The following is a 17,849-nucleotide window of genomic DNA, read 5'->3' as shown; positions in this document are numbered from 1 at the left end:
TGACGTTTTGGGCCTAGACCCTTCATCAGAGAGGGGGATGGGGTGAGGGTTCTGGAATAAATAGGGAGAGAGGGGGAGGCGGACCGAAGATGGAGAGAAAAGAAGATAGTTTGTGGAGAGGAGAGTATAGGTGGGGAGGTAGGGAGGGGATAGGTCAGTCCAGGGAAGACGGGCAGGTCAAGGAGGTGGCATGAGGTTAGTAGGTAGGAGATGGAGGTGCAGCTTGGGGTGGGAGGAAGGGATGGGTGAGAGGAAGAACAGGTTAGGGAGGCAGAGACAGGTTGGACTGGTTTTGGGATGCAGTGGGTGGAGCGGAAGAGCTGGGCTGGTTGTGTGGTGCAGTGGGGGGAGGGGACGAACTGGGCTGGTTTTAGGATGCGGTGGGGGAAGGGGAGATTTTGAAGCTGGTGAAGTCCACATTGATACCATTGGGCTGCAGGGTTCCCAAGCTGAATATGAGTTGCTGTTCCTGCAACCTTCGGGTGGCATCATTGTGGCATTCAAGAATTGTTGCTCAAAGAGGCTTCTGTGTAACAAGTAGGAGTAGAATCAAGATCAACCATGTTGTTTTCCCAATGTGAACCAGCTGCCAACACCATATATATGGGACCATCTTAATCATTCTTCTACAATTAACTTTTACAACAGACAACAGGTGCAGGAGTAGGCCATTCGGCCCTTCAAGCCAGCACCACCATTCATTATAATCATGACTGATCATCCACAAACCGTATCCTGTCCCTGCCTTATCCCCATATCCCTTGATTCCACTATCTTGAAGAGATCGATCCATCTTTTTCTTGAAACGATCCAGAGACTTGGCCTCCACAGCCTTCTGGGGCTGAGCATTCCATATATCCACCACTCTCTGAGTGAAGAAGGTTTTCCTCAACTCTGTTCTAAATGGCCTACCCCTTATTTTTAAACAGAACCTCTGGTTCTGGACTCACCCATCAGCGGAAACATGCTTCCTGCCTCCAGAGTGTCCAATCCTTTAATAATCTTCTGCATCTCAATCAGACCCCCTCTCATCCTTCTAAGCTCGGTCCCTGTACAGCTGCAGAAGGACGTCTTTGCTCCTATACTCAATTCCTCTTGTTATGAAGGCCAGCATGCCATTGGCTTTCTTCACTGTCTGCTGTACCTGCATGCTTGCTTTCATTGACTAATGTACAAGAACACCAAGATCACATTGTACTTCCCCTTTACCAACTTGACTCCATTGAGATAGTAATCTGCCTTCCTGTTCTTGCTACCAAAAAAGTGGATAACCACACATTTATTAACATTAAACTGCATCTGTCAGCCATCCGTCCACTCACCAAGCCAATCCAAGTCATCCTGTATTCTCATAACATCCTCCTCACATTTCACACTGCCACCCAGCTTTGTGTCATTGGAAAATTTGCTAAGATTACTTTTAATGCCTTCATCTCTATCATTAATGGATATTGTAAACAGCTGTGGTCCCAGCACCGAACCTTGTGGTACCCCACTGGCCACTGCCTGCCATTCCGAAAGGGACCCGTTCATCACGACTCTTTGTTTCCTGTCAGCCAGCCAATTTATAATCCAAGTCAGTATTTTGCCCCCAATAACATGTGCCCTGACTTTGCTCACTAGTCTCCAATGTGGGACTTTATCAAAGGCTTTCTTAAAGTCCAGGTTCACTACATCCACTGGTTCTCCCTTGTCTATATTCATAGTTACATACTCAAAAAATTCCAGAAGATTCGTCAAGCACAATTTCCCCTTTGTAAATCCATGCTGACTCTGACCTATCCTGTCACGGCTATCCAAATGAGTTGTAATTTCATCTTTTATAATTCACTCCAGCATCGTTCCCACTACTGACATCAGTCTAACCGGTCTACAATTTCCTGTTTTCTCTCTCCCTCTTGGACTCACCCATCAGCAGAAAAATGCTTCCTGCCTCCACAGTGTCCAATCCATTCATAATCCTATCCGTCTAAATCAGATCCCCTCTCATCCTTCTAAACTCGAGAGGACACAAGCCCAGTCGCTCCAATCTTTCAACATATGATAGTCCCGCCATTCCGGGAATTGACCTTGTGAACCTACGCTGCACTCCCTCAATAGCAAGAATGTCATTCCTCAAATTGGGAGACTAAAACTGCACACAGTATTCCAGGTGTGGTCTCACCAGGGCCCTGTACAGCTGCAGAAGGACCACTTTGCTCTTATACTCAATTCCTCTGATCTGATTGAGGCATAGAAAATTATGACAGGCACAGGCAGAATACATTGTGAGAATCCTTTCCCCAGGGCACATGTGTCTAAGACCAGATGGCACAAGGTTAAGGTGAGGATGAAACCAGATGGCACAAGTTTAAGGTGAGGAAGTCTGAGGAAAAGCTTTTTCATGTCAAAACTGGTAGACGTATGGAGCACGCTGCCTGAGAGGGCAGTAGAGGCAGGTATTCTCAACATTTAAAAAGCATCTGGGATGAGCATTTAAAATGCTAGGTCAAAGTAGGCTCTGGACCAAGTGTAGATAAATGAGATTAGTGCAGTTTGGTGTTTGTTGGTAGGCATAGATATGGTGTTTCTATGCTGTATGACTCTACGAGATTGACGGTCACAAAATTTTATTCAACATCTGGCCGTTTATTCCTTGACATTAACTGGATGATGTTCATATTGTGCGCATTATACACGTCATTCTCCAGCACTAACATTTGTAACCGTGAAGAACCGTGAGGAAGAAAGGCTGAGGGTCTTAGGTCTGTTCTCATTGGAGAGAAGGAGGTTCAGAGGGGATTTAATAGAGACATACAAGATGATCAGTGGACTAGATAGTGTGGACAGTGAGAGTCTTTTTCTGAGGATGATGGCATCAGCTTGTCTGAGGGGGCAGAGCTACGCATTGAGGGATAATAGATTTGAGATAGATGTCAAAGGCAGGTTCTTTAGTCAGAGAGCGGTAAGGATCGCCCTGCCTGCTGATGTAGTTCACTCAGCCACATTGGGGGCATTTAAACAGTCCTTGGATAAGCACATGGATGATGATGGGATAGTGTTGGGGGATGGGTTAAGATTAGTTCACAGGTCGGCGCAACATCGAGGGCCAAAGGAACACTGGCTTTGTGTCCCAGAAATAGGTCCAGCATTGCACTGTCCCTTACAAGCTCATCTCCATGTTCATGTAAAATAATCTATCAAATGTATTTAAAGAATTATTTCCCAAGTCAAACTTTTATCTAATCTCAATTAATGTTGTGCAGTTGAAATCCCAGAATATAATTATTATTTTATTAGCTTCTCACCCCTCAGTGAATTCCCTGCTCTTCAACTGCCCACTGCTTGCAAGGCCGATAGCTTAAATTCCTCACAACATTAGCAAACCCTTGTGCAAGGATTTTGGTTCCTTTCTGCTTCAGCTGCAGACCAGCCCACTTGTAGAGGACATACCATCCTCACAAATTCTCCTTCAGATCCAGGAGTCTAAATCCCTCCCCAAACACAAACACTTGAGCCAAGCATTCATCTGTTTTCTTCCCCTTTTTCTTGCCTTCTCAGCATGTGGCACCAGGAATAATCCAGAGATTACAACTTTACAGGTCCTGCTATTTAATCCACTGCCTAGCTCTCAGAACGCTTGGTGCAAGCGTTACCCCAAACCAAATCACTCATCTTACCAATGTGTACATCGAGCTGTGTCTTACGGTCCTCCTCCTTCAGGATCCCCTTAATGACATTGTTGACCTGGTTAATATGCCACAATGGAGTCACAGGTACGACTGTGAAAAATCTGGTCCACCCAGATCGTTGCAATGGGCAAAAAAGCACACCATTTGTCTCTACTTGCCAGGGGGCTAAGGCAGTTTGGTGTGTCCACAAGGACAACTTTCATTGATGTACCAGAGAAAGCATCCTATCTGGATGCATATCACAGCATGGTTCCTCTAGCTGAACAATCCCTATTTATTATGGCTCTTGCCTTTCTTCTTCCAGGCAGAATTGGAGAGAGCGAGCGCGCGACAGACAGAGCGAGAGAGATGGGCAATGAGGGAGAGAGAGACAGACAGACAGACAGAATGGGCGACAGAATGTGAGTGTGAGCACGCCTGCATCAGACAGTGAGAGAGATGTTGCTGAGGTGGAGATAGTTGAGAGTGTTGATCACCAACGATCTCTCCTGGTCCACCCAGATCGTCACAATGGGCAAAAAAGCACACCAATGTCTCTATTTCCCCAAGAGGCTAAGGCAATTCAGTGTGTCCACAAGGACAACAATTATTGATGTACCATAGAAAGCAACCTATCACGGCATGGTTTGGCAACAGCTCTTCCTCAGGTCATATGAAACTACAGAGTCGTGAACACAGCATAGTCCATTATGCAAACCAGCCTTCCATTCTTCTGTTTGTGCCTGTGAGTCAAGTGATGGGGGATAACAGGGAGAGGAGAGATAATGACAGGGAGAGAGAGAGGGAGAGAGGGAGAGAGGGAGAGAGGGAGAGAGGGAGAGAGGGAGAGAGGGAGAGAGGGAGAGAGGGAGAGAGGGAGAGAGGGAGAGAGGGAGAGAGGGAGAGAGGGAGAGAGGGAGAGAGGGAGAGAGGGAGAGAGGGAGAGCATGAGAGAGAGGGAGAGCATGAGAGAGAGGGAGAGCATGAGAGAGAGGGAGAGCATGAGAGAGAGAGAGAGCATGAGAGAGAGAGAGAGCATGAGAGAGAGATGAGATGAGGAATAAGAAATGATGAGTGGTCAATACCTGGAGGAAAAAAAGAACCGTGTGTGAGCATTAAGAGAAGCCGCTGGCTGTAATATGGAGGCTATTGTTTTACTGATTGTACGAAACGAAAAGCAAGTGTCACCTCTTGGTGTTAGGGGACAGGAGATGCGCATTAGAGAAGGAGATATAGTCAGCCTTGTTAGAGACAGCAGACACGTTGCAAATGCATAGAAACTGAAATTAAAGCTTTCTTGTCAATGTGTAAAGAGGTGAGACAAATATGACCGGCTAATATTGTACCTTTGCGCTCAGTAAAATGATAGAATCATGATTCAGGGAATCCTTACAGTGTGGAAACAGGTCCGTCAGCCCAACACGTCCACACTGCCCCTCAAAGCTTCCCACCCAGACCCATCCACCTATAACTCACCTAACCTACACATCACTGAACACCTTGGGAAATTTAGCATGGCCAATCCACCTAACTTGCACATCTTTTCACCGTGGGAGGAAACTCGAGCACCCGGAGAAAACCCATGCAGACACATGGACAATGTGCAAACTCCACACAGACAGTGACCTAAGGGCGGAATTGAACCCAAGTTGTTGGTGCCATGAGGCAGCAGTGTTAACCAGAGCCCCTGTGCTCTTTATTATGCCAATTAAGCTGCAAGCATTTTTTTTTAAGAAAGTAAACTTACCATCGTCACAGGATGCGAGTGCTTTCAATTTCTGTCAGCTTGGAGAACTTTATCCGCATCTGCAAGGGCAAGGTGATGGCAATGGTGTGAGACTGGTTAATATTCTGCAGCTCGCCGTGCAAAAAATTAACAGCATCTCCAATGCTTTTTACCTCGGGGCATAACAGAAAGACAAGAACATGAAAAAATCCTGAAATCTTCCTCCAATTTCAATCTCAGTTGGACCATCCCTTCATCAAAAGCCACAACCAAACTGAACAGTAACTTGGTTCACTCCAAATCAACTATAACACTAATTTCCAAAACTCAATGTCCTGTTTTTCGAAGATATCTGCATGTTCCATGGAAAATCATGTATTTTCCACTGCCTACCAGGCCAATCATTTGTTCACTATGATCTCTGTCTCTCTCTCTCTCTCTCTCTCTCTGTATCTTGCCCTCTTTGATTTCTGTAATTCACGCCCTCCCTACCCTCAGCTACCTGTGCTCATATGCTCGAGGCTTCTCCAATTTTCTGATGTTCGTGCTAATGCTTTAAGATCCCCGCACTGAATGTCAGCAATTTTTTTCAAAAGCCTCAATGACTACTGCCCAGTGGCTCTGACATCCATATTTATAAATATGAAGTGCTTTGAGAGGTTGGTCATGGGCCACATCAACTCCAGCCTCCCACATTACCTTGATCCACTGCAATTCACCTACTGATGCAGCAGATCCATGGCAGATGCCCTCTCCTTGGCTTTACACACATCTCTGGAACGTCCAGATAACAAGGGCATCTACGTCAAGCTCCTACTTATTGAGCACATCTCCACCTTCAACACCATAATTCCATCTGCCCATCCTGGGCCTCCTGCAGTGCCACAACAATGCCACTCAAAGGTTGCAGGAACAGTACTACTTATTTTGCTTGGGAACCCTGCAGCCTAATTGTACCAGTGTGGACTTCACAAGCTTCAAAATTTCCCCTCCCCACCTACATCCCAAAACCAGCGCAGCTCATCCCCACCTCCCTAACCTGTCATTCCTCCCACCTATCCACTCTCCCACCTCAAGCCCTACCCCCATCTCCTACCTACCAGCCTCAGCTCCACCCCCTTGGCCTGGTCGTCCTCCCTGGACTGACCGATCCCCTCCCTAACTGCCCACATACACTCATCTTTACTGGCTCTATCCGCCGCCTCTTTAACCTGTCTGTCTCCTCTTCACCTACCTTCTCCTTTATTCAGAGACAAAGGGAACTGCAGATGCTGGAGAATCCAAGATAACAAAGTGTGAAGCTGGATGAACACAGCAGGCCAATCAGCATCTCAGGAGCACAAAAGCTGACATGTTGGGCCGAGACCTTTCATCAGAAAAGGGGGAGGGGGAGAGAGTTCTGAAATAAATAGCGAGAGAGGGGGAGGCGGACCGAAGATGGAGAGAAAAGAAGATAGGTGGAGAGGAGAGTATAGGTGGGAAGGTCGGGAGAGGATAGGTCAGTCCAGGGAGGACAGACAGGTCAAGGAGACGGGATGAGGTCAGTTGGTGTGAAATGGAGGTGCAGCGTGAGGTGGGAGGAGAGGATAGGTGAGAGGAAGAACAGGTTAGGGAGGCGGGACAAGCTGGGCTCGTTTTGGGATGCAGTGGCGGGAGGGGAGATTTTGAAGCTTGTGAAGTTCACATCGATACCATTGGGCTGCAGTGTTCCCAAGTGGAATATGAGTTGCTGTTCCTGCACCCTTCGGGTGGCATCATTGTGGCACTGCAGGAGGCCCATGATGGGCATGTCGTCTAAGGAATGGGAGGGGGAGCTAAAACCGTTCGCGACTGTGAGGTGCTGCTGTTTACTGCGAACCGAGCGGAGGTGTTAGCTTGCACTCACTGGAGCACTGCAGCAAGCCTGAGACAGAGATTTTGGACAGGGATCATGATGGGGCGCTCAAGTGACAGGCAATTGGAAACCTGGGGCCATTCTTACGGCCAGAAAAAAGGTGTTCTGCCAAGCGGTTGGTCAGTCTGTGTTTCGTCTCCCCAATGCAGAGGGAGACCATATTGAGAGCAGTGAATACAGTAGACTAGATTGAGTGAAGTGTGGGTAAATCGCTGCTTCCCCTGGAAGCCTTGGATAGTGAAGCGGGAGGAAGTAAATGGGCAGATGTTATGCCTTCTGTGGTGGCATGGAAAGTGCTGTTGGGTTATGGGGAGCTGTTGGGAATGGATAAGGAGTGGATCGAGGTGTCCCGATGGAATGGTCCCTGCGGAAGGCTGACAAGAGAGGGGAGGGGAATATATGCCTGGTGGTGGGATCTTGTTAGAAATCGTGGCTGATGTTCTTCTCGATGTGGATATTGATGGGTTGGTCATTGAGGACCAGGGAACCTCATCAGGGGTGAGGCCAAAGTGTAGGACATGGGTTGGACATGGCTGAGATCTCTGTCAACCACGAACGCAAGGATGCTCAGGTGAGGAAGAATGTAGACATTTCAGAAACCCTCCAGCAAAAGATGATATCATGAGTTCAAGTGGATCTGTCTGGACAGTCCTGTCTGAAGATTTTGTGATGTAAGACTCTGTTGTTTGTCATAAAGGATATGGTTGAGTGATCATATTCAAATAGAAGAGACCAAGAATGTGAGGCTGGAGAATGGGTTGAGAACCATGCCTCTAGGATTCCTCTGCATGTCTATGCTTGGCTTGGGCTACTATGGTTACCTTGTCCCAGTTTTGTATGAGAGGCGTGATTCTCCACCCATAATGCAACCAACAAGCAGATACAATTGGGCCCCCACATACAAACCCATATAGATCAAAACCGGAAGTGACAGTACTCATGGTAACAGACCGGACAGTATAAATTCCAGACAGAGTAGAGTAACATTGTTTTGTTGGAGGCTCTAGTGATGATGTCATTGATCATGGTGACGAAACGTCTGAATGAAAACAAGCCAACTCGGCGAGCAAGTCAACAACCGCAATTTGAACTATCTTGTTCAAGTGTTTCATTTTTGATCTTGAATGTTAAATCTCGCTCCAACACAGGGATGGAAGATGACAGTCAACAGCTGCATTCTAACTAATTCATATCGAATCATTGTTTTGACCAGTCCAGAAACATGTAGGTTAGGCGGATTGGGAATGCTGAATTACCCACATTGCCCACATACGTGTAGGTTAGGTATATTCGCCATGGGAAATGCAGGCTGACAGGGATAGAGTAGGGAATGGGGATGGGTCTGGGTGGGATGCTCTTTGTAGGGTTGCTGCGGACTTGTGGAACTGAATGGCCTGTTTCCACACTGGGGATCCTATAAACCTAGGTTTTACTCAATTCAAGAGAGAGTGAGTTTATCAATTGCTAAACGCAAGAAGTCATAAGGCACCACAAATATGCACAAGTTAGACACAAGAAATTAGCTCAAAAAACATAAAAGTTAAGAGGGATACGGATAGTTCAGAATTTGGATTGTTTGTGAAGAATAGAAAGTGGGATGTTGTGGCCACTAAGTTGGGCGATCCCTGTAATGCTGATATGAATTCAGCAGTTAATTTTGAGATTCTTGTTGAAATTCTTTTGACCTTGTTTCCTTTTTGACATCGCCCTGGTTTGCAGAGCTCAGAGCAAAAGATTGTCTTTTCTTCTAACCTGCAGCGTAGGCCTATGAAATGGCTGTCCTAGAACTGCGACCTCCACAACTCCGTAGACCACATGAGCGTATTCGCCCAGGAATACACACACACTGACATTAAAGAACTATTGGGATAACAATACTCAGCATGGGACTGGAAAAGACAGCATGTAGAAACAGAAAACAGCTGTAAATAATGTCAAGAGGTCAAATAAAGTTATAAAGCAAAATTAATGGCTCTTTGCTTGCGTGCTCATTGTATTCAGAACAAAATCAACAAATTAAGAGCACACATACAGGTTGACGGGCATGATTTGAGAGCTATTACAAAGACATGGTTCTAAGGAGATCAACACTGGAGGTAAATGTGCAGGGCTACGTGACATTCAAAAAAGACAGGCAGGAGGGAAACTGACTGTAAGCGATGAAATTACTGTGAGAATAAGAAACAATCTTCAATCAGAAGATGTAGAATCCAATTTTATTTATTTGTTAATGGGAGGAGGACATCACTAGCTACGCAGTGTTTATTGTCCATCCCTCGTTGCCCAGGGGACAGTTCAGAGTCAATCATATGGCTGTGGGTCTGCAGTCACAAGTAGGCCAGACCACGTAAGGATGGCAGTTTGCTTTCCTAAAGGGCATCAGTGAAGCAGTTGGGTTTTTCTGACATTTGGCAATGATTTCATGGTCATCATTAGATTCTTCATTCATGATTTTCTTTTATGTTCAATTCAAATTCCACCATCTGCTGTGCTGTGATTTGAACACAGGTCCCCAGAATGTTATCTCAGTCTCTGAATTAACAGTCCAGCAATACCACCACTGGGCTATTTCCTCCCCAATCTTGGAACAAGAAAACCTGTAGCTGACTCCCACATGGGGAAAAACACTGAACCAGGAGCTTCTTCAAACGGGGTGATCGCCTCTCCTTACATTTTAAAATAGCTATGAACAATCAGGAACTTGTGGGAAGCTACTAAATTGGGGGAAGGAGTATTAGGTAGGAGCTGAGCAGTATTCATTGGGAGGAGCTTTTATTGAACAAGTCGACATTTGATACGCGGGAGTTATTTAAAGACCTACTGATCAGCATTCAGAACTGGCCTATTCCAGGGAAGGAGGAATGACAAGGATGGCAATCTAAGGACATACGGACATAAGAAATAAAGCAGGAGTAGGTCATCTGTCTCTTTCAGCTCACTCTGCCATTCAATAAGGTCATGGCTGATCTTTGTGCGGACTCAGCTCCACTTAGCCGCCATTCACCATAACCCTCAATTCCTTTCCTGTTCAAAGATCTACCTGTCTTGGCCTTTAAAACATTCAATCAGGGAACCTCAACTGTTTCACTGAGCAGAGAATTCCACAGATTCACAACCCTTTGGATGAAGCAGCTCATCCTCAACTCAGTCTTAAATCTGTTCACCCTTATTTTGAGGCTGTGCCCCCCAGTTGTAATTTCACCCATCAGTGGAAACAACTTCCGTGTTTCTTTCCTATCTATTTCTTTCATCATTTTAAAAGTTGCTATTAGAACACCCCTCATTCTTCGAAGTTTCAGTGAGTGCAATCCTAGTCTCCTCAATCTCTCCCCATACAGCAACATTTTCAATTCTGGAATCATTCTTGTGAAGCTCCTTTGCACCCCCTCCAGTGCCAGCACATCCTTTCTAAAGTGAGGAGACTAAAACTGTACAAACTACTCTACATCAAGCTTTACCAGCACCCTATACAACTGGAGCATCCCCTCCCGATTTTTAAACTGCATCACTCGAGCTATAAGGGACACTATTCCATTTGTTGCCTCAATTACCAGCTGCATCTGCAAACGTTCTGTGATTCATACACAAGGTTGCCCAGCTCCCTCTGCATAGCAGCATGCTACAATTTTTCACCATTTAAGTAATACTCCATTTTGCCCTAATTGCTACCAAAATGGACAGCCTCACATTTACCATCATTGCACTCCATCTGCAAGACCCTTGTCCATTCATTTAAACTTTGTGTCCATCTGCAGATTTTCATTATCCTCTTTACTCTACCACTCATTTTAGTGTTAAATGTGATCTGTGAACTGTAATAGTACATGGAACAACACAGCGCAGAACAGGCCCTTTGGCCATCCATGTTGCGCTGACCTGTGAACTAATCTAAGCCCATTCCCCTACACTACCCCATCAGCATCCATATGCTTATCCAAGGGCTGTTTAAATGCCCTTCATGTGGCTGAGTTAACTACATTGGCAGGCAGAGCATTCCACCCCCGTACCACTCTCTGAGGAAAGAACTTGCCTCTGACATCTGTCTTAAATCCATCACCCCTCAATGTGTAGCTGTGCCCCCTTGTACCAGCTGAAGTCATCATCCTCGGAAAAAGACTCTCACTGTGCACCCTATCTAATCCACTGACCATCTTGTATGTCTCTACTAAATCCCCTCTCAGCCTCCTTCTCTCCAATGAGAACACACCCAAGTTCCTCAGCCTTTCTTCATAAGACCTTCGCTCCAGACCAGGCAACATCCTGGTAAATCTCCTCTGCACCTGTTGCAACGATTCCACATCCTTCCTGTAATGGAGCGACCATGCAATATTCAAAGCGAGGCCGCACTAGCGTTTTGTAGAGTTGCAGAATGACATCACGTCTCCGCAACTCAATCCCTCTACCAATGCAACCTAAAACACCATCAGACTTCTGAACAGCACTATCAACCTGGGGGGCAGTTTTCAGGAACCTATGTACATGGACACCAAGATCCCTCTGTTCATCTCCACTACCAAGAATCTTTCTGTTGACCCGGTGTCCTGCCTTCCTATTATTCCTCCCAAAGTGAATCACCTCACATTTATCCGTATTAATCTCCATTTGCCACCTTTCGGCCCAATTTTGCAGTTTATCCAAGTCTCCCTGCAACCTGCAACATTCCTCCACAATGTCCACCACTCCATTGTCTTTAGTGTCATCTGCAAACTTACTAACCCATCCACCAATGCCTGCATCCAAGTCATTTATAAAAATGACAACAGCAGTAGTCTCAAAACAGATCCTTGAGACACACCACGAGTAATCAGACTCCAGGCTGAATATTTTCCATCAACCACCACTCATTGCCTTCTTAGTGAAAGCTAGTTTCTAATCCAAATGGCTAAATCTCCGTCAATCCCGTGCCTCTGTATTTTCTCCAATAGCCTACCATGGGGAAACTTATCAAAGGCTTTACTGAAGTCCATGTACACCACGCCAACTGCCCGACTCTCATCCACATGATTGAGTTTTTTGAGAAGGTGACCAATGAAGTTTGTGAGACACGACCTGCCCTTGACAAATCCATGTTGACTATCTCCAATCACATTGTTGCTTTCTAGATGATTATAAATCCTATCTCTTATAATCCTTTCCAAAATTTTTCCTACAACAGACGCAAGGCTCACAGGTCTTTAATTGCCTGGGTCATTCTTACTGCCCCTCTTGAACAAGGGCACAACATTTGCACTTCTCCAGTCCTCTGGTACTAAACCTGTAGACAATGAGGACTCCAAGATCAAGGCCAAAGGCTCCACCACCTCCTCCCTAGCTTCCCAGACAATCATCATTGGGGTCATTGGGGTCATTTAAGAGACTGCTGGACATGCATATGGTCACAGAAATTTGAGGGTGCATCCATGAGGATCAATGGTCGGCACAACATTGTGGGCTGAAGGGCCTGTTCTGTGCTGTACTGTTCTATGTTCTCTATGTTCTAATCCTCGGAAAAATCCCATCAGGCCCAGGGGTTTTATCTACCTTCACACGTTGTCGAATTGATAACACTTCCTCCTTACTAACCGTAACCTTTGCAATTCTAGTAGCCTCTAACTCAGTCACCTCCTCTGCAATATTCTCCTGTCGCTCAGTGAAAACAGATGAGAAATATTCATTTAGCACCTCTCCAATCTCCACAGCGTCCACACACAACTTCCCACTTCTGTCTTTGACTGGCCCTTTGCCTAGCCCAGTCATCCTCTTATTCCTCACATACCTATAGAGAGCTTTAGGGCTCTCCTTTATTTACCTGCCAATGTCTGCTCATGTACCCTCCTTGCTCTTCTTAACTCTCTCTTTAAATCCTCCCTAGCTAATCTGTAGCTCTCCATCACCTCATCTGAACCAACTGGTCTCATCGTCACATCAGCCTCCCTCTTCTGCTGAACAAGAGATACAATTTTTTTAGTAAACCACGGTTCCCTTAGCTGATCGCTTCCTCCCTGCCTGACAGGGACGTACCTCTCAAGGACACGCAATATCTGTTCCTTAAACCAGCTCCACAATTCAATTGTCCCCATCCCCTGCATTTTGCTAACCCATTCTATGCCTCCTAAGTCTTGCCTAATTGCACTACAAGGGAGGAATGGAGAAGCAGACAGTGAAGGGGACTATCAGAGATTACAACAGAACAGAGATAGACTGGAGAGTTGGGCAGATAAATGGCAAATGGAGTTCAATCCAGGCAAATGCGAGGTGATGCATTTTGGAAGATCAAATTCAAGGGCAAACGAAACAGTAAATGGAAAAGTTTTGGGGGAAATTGATGAACAGAGAGATCTGGGTGTTCAGGTCCATTGTTCCCTGAAAGTGACAATGCAGGTCAATAGGGTGGTCAAGGCGGCATATGGCATGCTTTCCTTCATTGGACAGGGTATTGAGTACAAGAGTTGGCAGGTCATGTTGCAGTTGTATAGGACTGTGGTTCGGCCACATTTAGAGTACTGTGTCCATTACCAAAAGGACGTGGACGAGAGGAGGAAAATTTAGGGGAGATATGCATGGCAAGTTCTTTACACAGAGGTTGGTGGGCACCTGCCAGCAGAGGTGGGCGACGCAGACACACTAGCATCTTTTAAGATATATTTGGACAGGTACACGGACGGGCAGGGAGCAAATGGACACAGACCGTGAGAAAATAGGTGACTGGTCAGACAGAGGATCTTGGTCGGCGCAGGCTTGGAGGGCTGAAGAGCCTGTTCCTGTGCTGTAATTTTCTTTGTTGTTTTGACTGACTGGAGTGAGGGAGGGAGGGTGCGACGGCTGGAGCGAGGGACAAATGGATGGCTGGAGGGACCGAGCGAGGGAGGAATGGATGGCTGGAGGGAGGGAGCGAGGACTGACAGGAGGAAGGAATGGATGAATGGAGGGAGGGAGCAGGAGGACGGGGCGGGGGGGTAGGAGGAGGGGGTTGGGGGGGGAAGGAGGAGGGGCGGGTAGGGAAGGGAGGAGGGGGCAGGGAGAGAGGAGGGGAGGAGAGGGGGTGGGTTCGGTGCCAGGCAGCTGTTCAGGCAGGTACCAGAGATAGTGGGAACTGCAGATGCTGGAGAATCCAAGATCTTGGCCTGCTGTGTTCATCCAGCCTCACATTTTAGTGTTCAGGCAGGTAGCTGTGCCCAGGAGCCGGGCGAAGAGGCCTTCTCCCACCTCGGATCCCCGCTCCCGGCCAAGGCGGCGCAGGGCCGAGCCACTGAGCAGCGAGCTTTCCAGCAGCCTGGATGCCTGCTCCTCGCCCAGTGGTCATGCCGGAGGCTGTAGGGGTCCGGGATCGTGGTACGCTGATCCCGATGCAGAACAGCTGGGTCCTCAGTCCCCTCCCGGGAAAAGGGTTCCAGACAGCGGACTCGTCACCGAGGCAGAGGGGGGGGGAAAGGCGTGAGTAGGAACAGGAGAGGAAGGGGATTGACTGAGAGGGAGAAAGAGACAGACTGTGTGTGTGAGAGAGAGAATTAGAAATGCAGTCTGATTGCGGATGGGTTGGGTTTAAACAGATTTTTAAACTTTTAAAAAAAAACTCAATGCTCCCTGCTGAGCGGGTGGAGATGCACGGATAGATAAACACACGGCGAGAGGAAGAGAGACACAGAGAAAGACAGAGCGCCGGGGGCGGGGGCAGGGGAGAGGGAGAAGTTCACAGGGAGAGACGGAGAGAGAACGGCAGAGCACACACAGAGGGAGGCAGAGACAAGACGAGAGACAGAGAGGAGCGCGCGCGCGCGCGCACGCGCACACACACACACACAAGAGACAGAGTGAAAGAGAAAGAAAGAGAGACAGAAGTGCACAGCGAGGTGGCAGAGACAAGACAACAGAGAGAGAGAGAGACGTAGACACAGAGTGAGGCACACACAGAGATGGAGAGACAGAGATTGTGGGTGTGGCGAGGGGTGGGTTTTTGAGAAAATGGGAGGGGGGAGCGAGGGCGAGAGAGAGAGACACAAAGAGACAAAGACAGAGTCGTAGAGTTGTGCAGCAGGGAAACAGACCCTTCAGTCCAACTCCTCCATGCCAACCAGATATCGTAAATGACTAGTTCCATTTGCCAGCATGTTGCCCATATCCCTCCAGACCCTTCCTATTCATGTGTCCATGCAGGTGACTTTTAAATACTGTGATTATAATAGCCTCTGGCACTCCTCTGGCAGTTCATTCCATACACAAACTATACTAGGGAGAACACATTGGCTCCAAATCCATCCACCATCCTCGGAGAAAAAGAACAGGAAATAACATGACCAACACAAGGAAACCTAAACACTTGAATAGAAAGCGGGACCGAACACCAGCGCTTCACTGGAGGCTCACTGATGATTTTGCCTGGAATGGTGACGAATCATCTGAAAACTAACCTTCCAGCTCAGTGAGCAATCTTACATCCAAAACCTCAAACCTGAGCTAAAAATCTTCTCAAAACTCGATAATACTTGGCCACTTGATTGACAGATGCATCCTATTTTCTTTTAAAAATAAACTTTTTTTGTTTGATGTATGACTGACCAGTGTTTGTTGTCCTTCCTTAACTGAGGCTTGGGAACTCTGCAGCCCAATGGTATCAATGTGGACTTCACAAGCTTCAAAATCTCCCCTCCCACCACTGCATCCCAAAACCAGCCCAGCTCGTCCCCACGTTCCTAATCTGCTCTTCCTCTCCCCGATCCCCTCCTCCCAGCTCAAGCCAAACCCCCATTCCTGACCTACTAACCGCTTCCCGCCCCCTTGACCTGTCTGTCCTCCCCAGACTGACCTCTCCCCACCTACACTCACCTCGATTGGCTTCATGTCCGACCCTTTAACTTAAGACCATAAGATATGAGTGTAAGTAGGGCCATTCGACCCATCAAGTCCACTCCGCCATTTAAATCATGGCTCATGGGCATTTCAACTCCACTTCACTGCACGCTCCCCGTCGCCCTTGATTCCTGTGAGATCAAGAATTTGTTGATCTCTGCCTTGAAGGCATCCAACGTCCCGGCCCCCACTGCACTCCGTGGCAATGAATTTCACAAGCCCGCCACTCTCTGTCTTCAGAAAAGTCGTCTCATTTCCGTTTTAAATTTACCCCCTCTAATTTTAAGGCTGTGCCCACGGGTCCTAGTCTCCTGGCCTAACAGAAACAACTTCCTAGCGTCCACCCCTTCTAAGCCACACATTATCTCGTAAGTTTCTATTAGATCTCCCCTCAACCTTCTCAGCTCTAATGAGTACAATCCCAGGATCCTTAGCCGTTCATCGTATGTCAAACCTACCATTCCAGGGATCATCCGTGTGAATCTCCGCTGGACACGCTCCAGGGCCAGTATGTCCTTTCTGAGGTGTGGGGCCCAACATTGGACACGGTATTCTCAATGGGGCCTAACTAGACCTTTATAAAGCCTCAGAAGCACATCACTGCTTCGAAATTCCAACCCTCTTGAGATAAACAACAACATTACATTCGCTTTCTTAATCATGGACTCTACCTGCAAGTTAACTTTTAGAGAATCCTGGACCAAGAATTCCAGATCCCTTTGTACTTCTGTTTTACGAATTTTCTCACCATTTAGAAAATATTCCATGCCTGTATTCTTTTTACCAAAGTGAAAAACCTCACATTTACTCACATTGAATTTCATCAGCCATTTCCTGGAGCACTCTCCTAAACTGTCTAAATCTTACTGCCGCCTCTCCACCTCCTCAGTACTACCTGCCTGTCTACCTATCTTCGTATCATCGGAAAACTTCGCCAGAATGCCCCCAGTCCCTTCATCCAGATCATTAACATATAAGGTGAACAGCAGCGGCCCCACCACTGAACCCTGCGGGACACCAATCGTCACTGGTTGCCATTCTGAAAAAGAGCCCTTAATCCCAACTCTCTGCCTTCTGTCAGACAGCCAATCCTCAATCCAGGCCAGTATCTCACCTCGAACACCATGGGCCCTCACGTTGCTCAGCAGCCTCCTGTGAGACACCTTATCAAAGGCCTGTTGGAAGTCTTGATAGATAACATCTGCTGGGTTTCCCTGGTCTAACATACCTGTTACCTCTTCAAAGAATCCTAACAGGTTTTTCAGGCACGACCTCCCCTGACTAAATCCATGCTGACTTGTTCTAATTTGACCCGGCACTTCCAGGAATTTCGAAATCTCATCCTTGACAATGATTCAAGAATTTTAATCAACTACCGAGGTCAAGCTAATCGGCCTGTAATTTTCCATCTTTTGCCTTGATCCTTTCTTAAACAAGGGAGTTACAACAGCAATTTTCCGAACATAGAACATAGAACAGTACAGCACAGAACAGGCCCTTCAGCCCACAATGTTGTGCCGACCATTGATCCTCATGTATGCACCCTCAAATTTCTGTGACCATATACATGTCCAGCAGTCTCTTAAATGACCCCAATGACCTTGCTTCCACAACTGCTGCTGGCAACGCATTCCATGCTCTCACAACTCTCTGCGTAAAGAACCTGCCTCTGACATCCCCTCTATACTTTCCACCAACCAGCTTAAAACTATGACCCCTCGTGCTAGCCATTTCTGCCCTGGGAAATAGTCTC

General features: G+C 47.0%; 1 long non-coding RNA gene across 3 annotated transcripts in view; it reads right to left on the bottom strand.

Moving 5' to 3' along the window:
* LOC132207882 (uncharacterized) overlaps positions 1 to 17,849 on the bottom strand; it is a 56,301-nt gene that overhangs the window by 26,838 nt on the left and 11,614 nt on the right. For all 3 annotated transcript variants that reach the window (XR_009443951.1, XR_009443952.1, XR_009443953.1), the window contains one exon: positions 5,398 to 5,456. This is a non-coding gene — a long non-coding RNA (uncharacterized LOC132207882). The remainder of the gene's footprint in view (positions 1 to 5,397; positions 5,457 to 17,849) is intronic.

Source organism: Stegostoma tigrinum, unplaced genomic scaffold (assembly GCF_030684315.1).
Source record: "Stegostoma tigrinum isolate sSteTig4 unplaced genomic scaffold, sSteTig4.hap1 scaffold_194, whole genome shotgun sequence".
Classification (NCBI taxonomy): Eukaryota; Metazoa; Chordata; class Chondrichthyes; order Orectolobiformes; family Stegostomatidae; genus Stegostoma; species Stegostoma tigrinum.
This window is presented reverse-complemented; position numbering and strand designations above follow the sequence as displayed.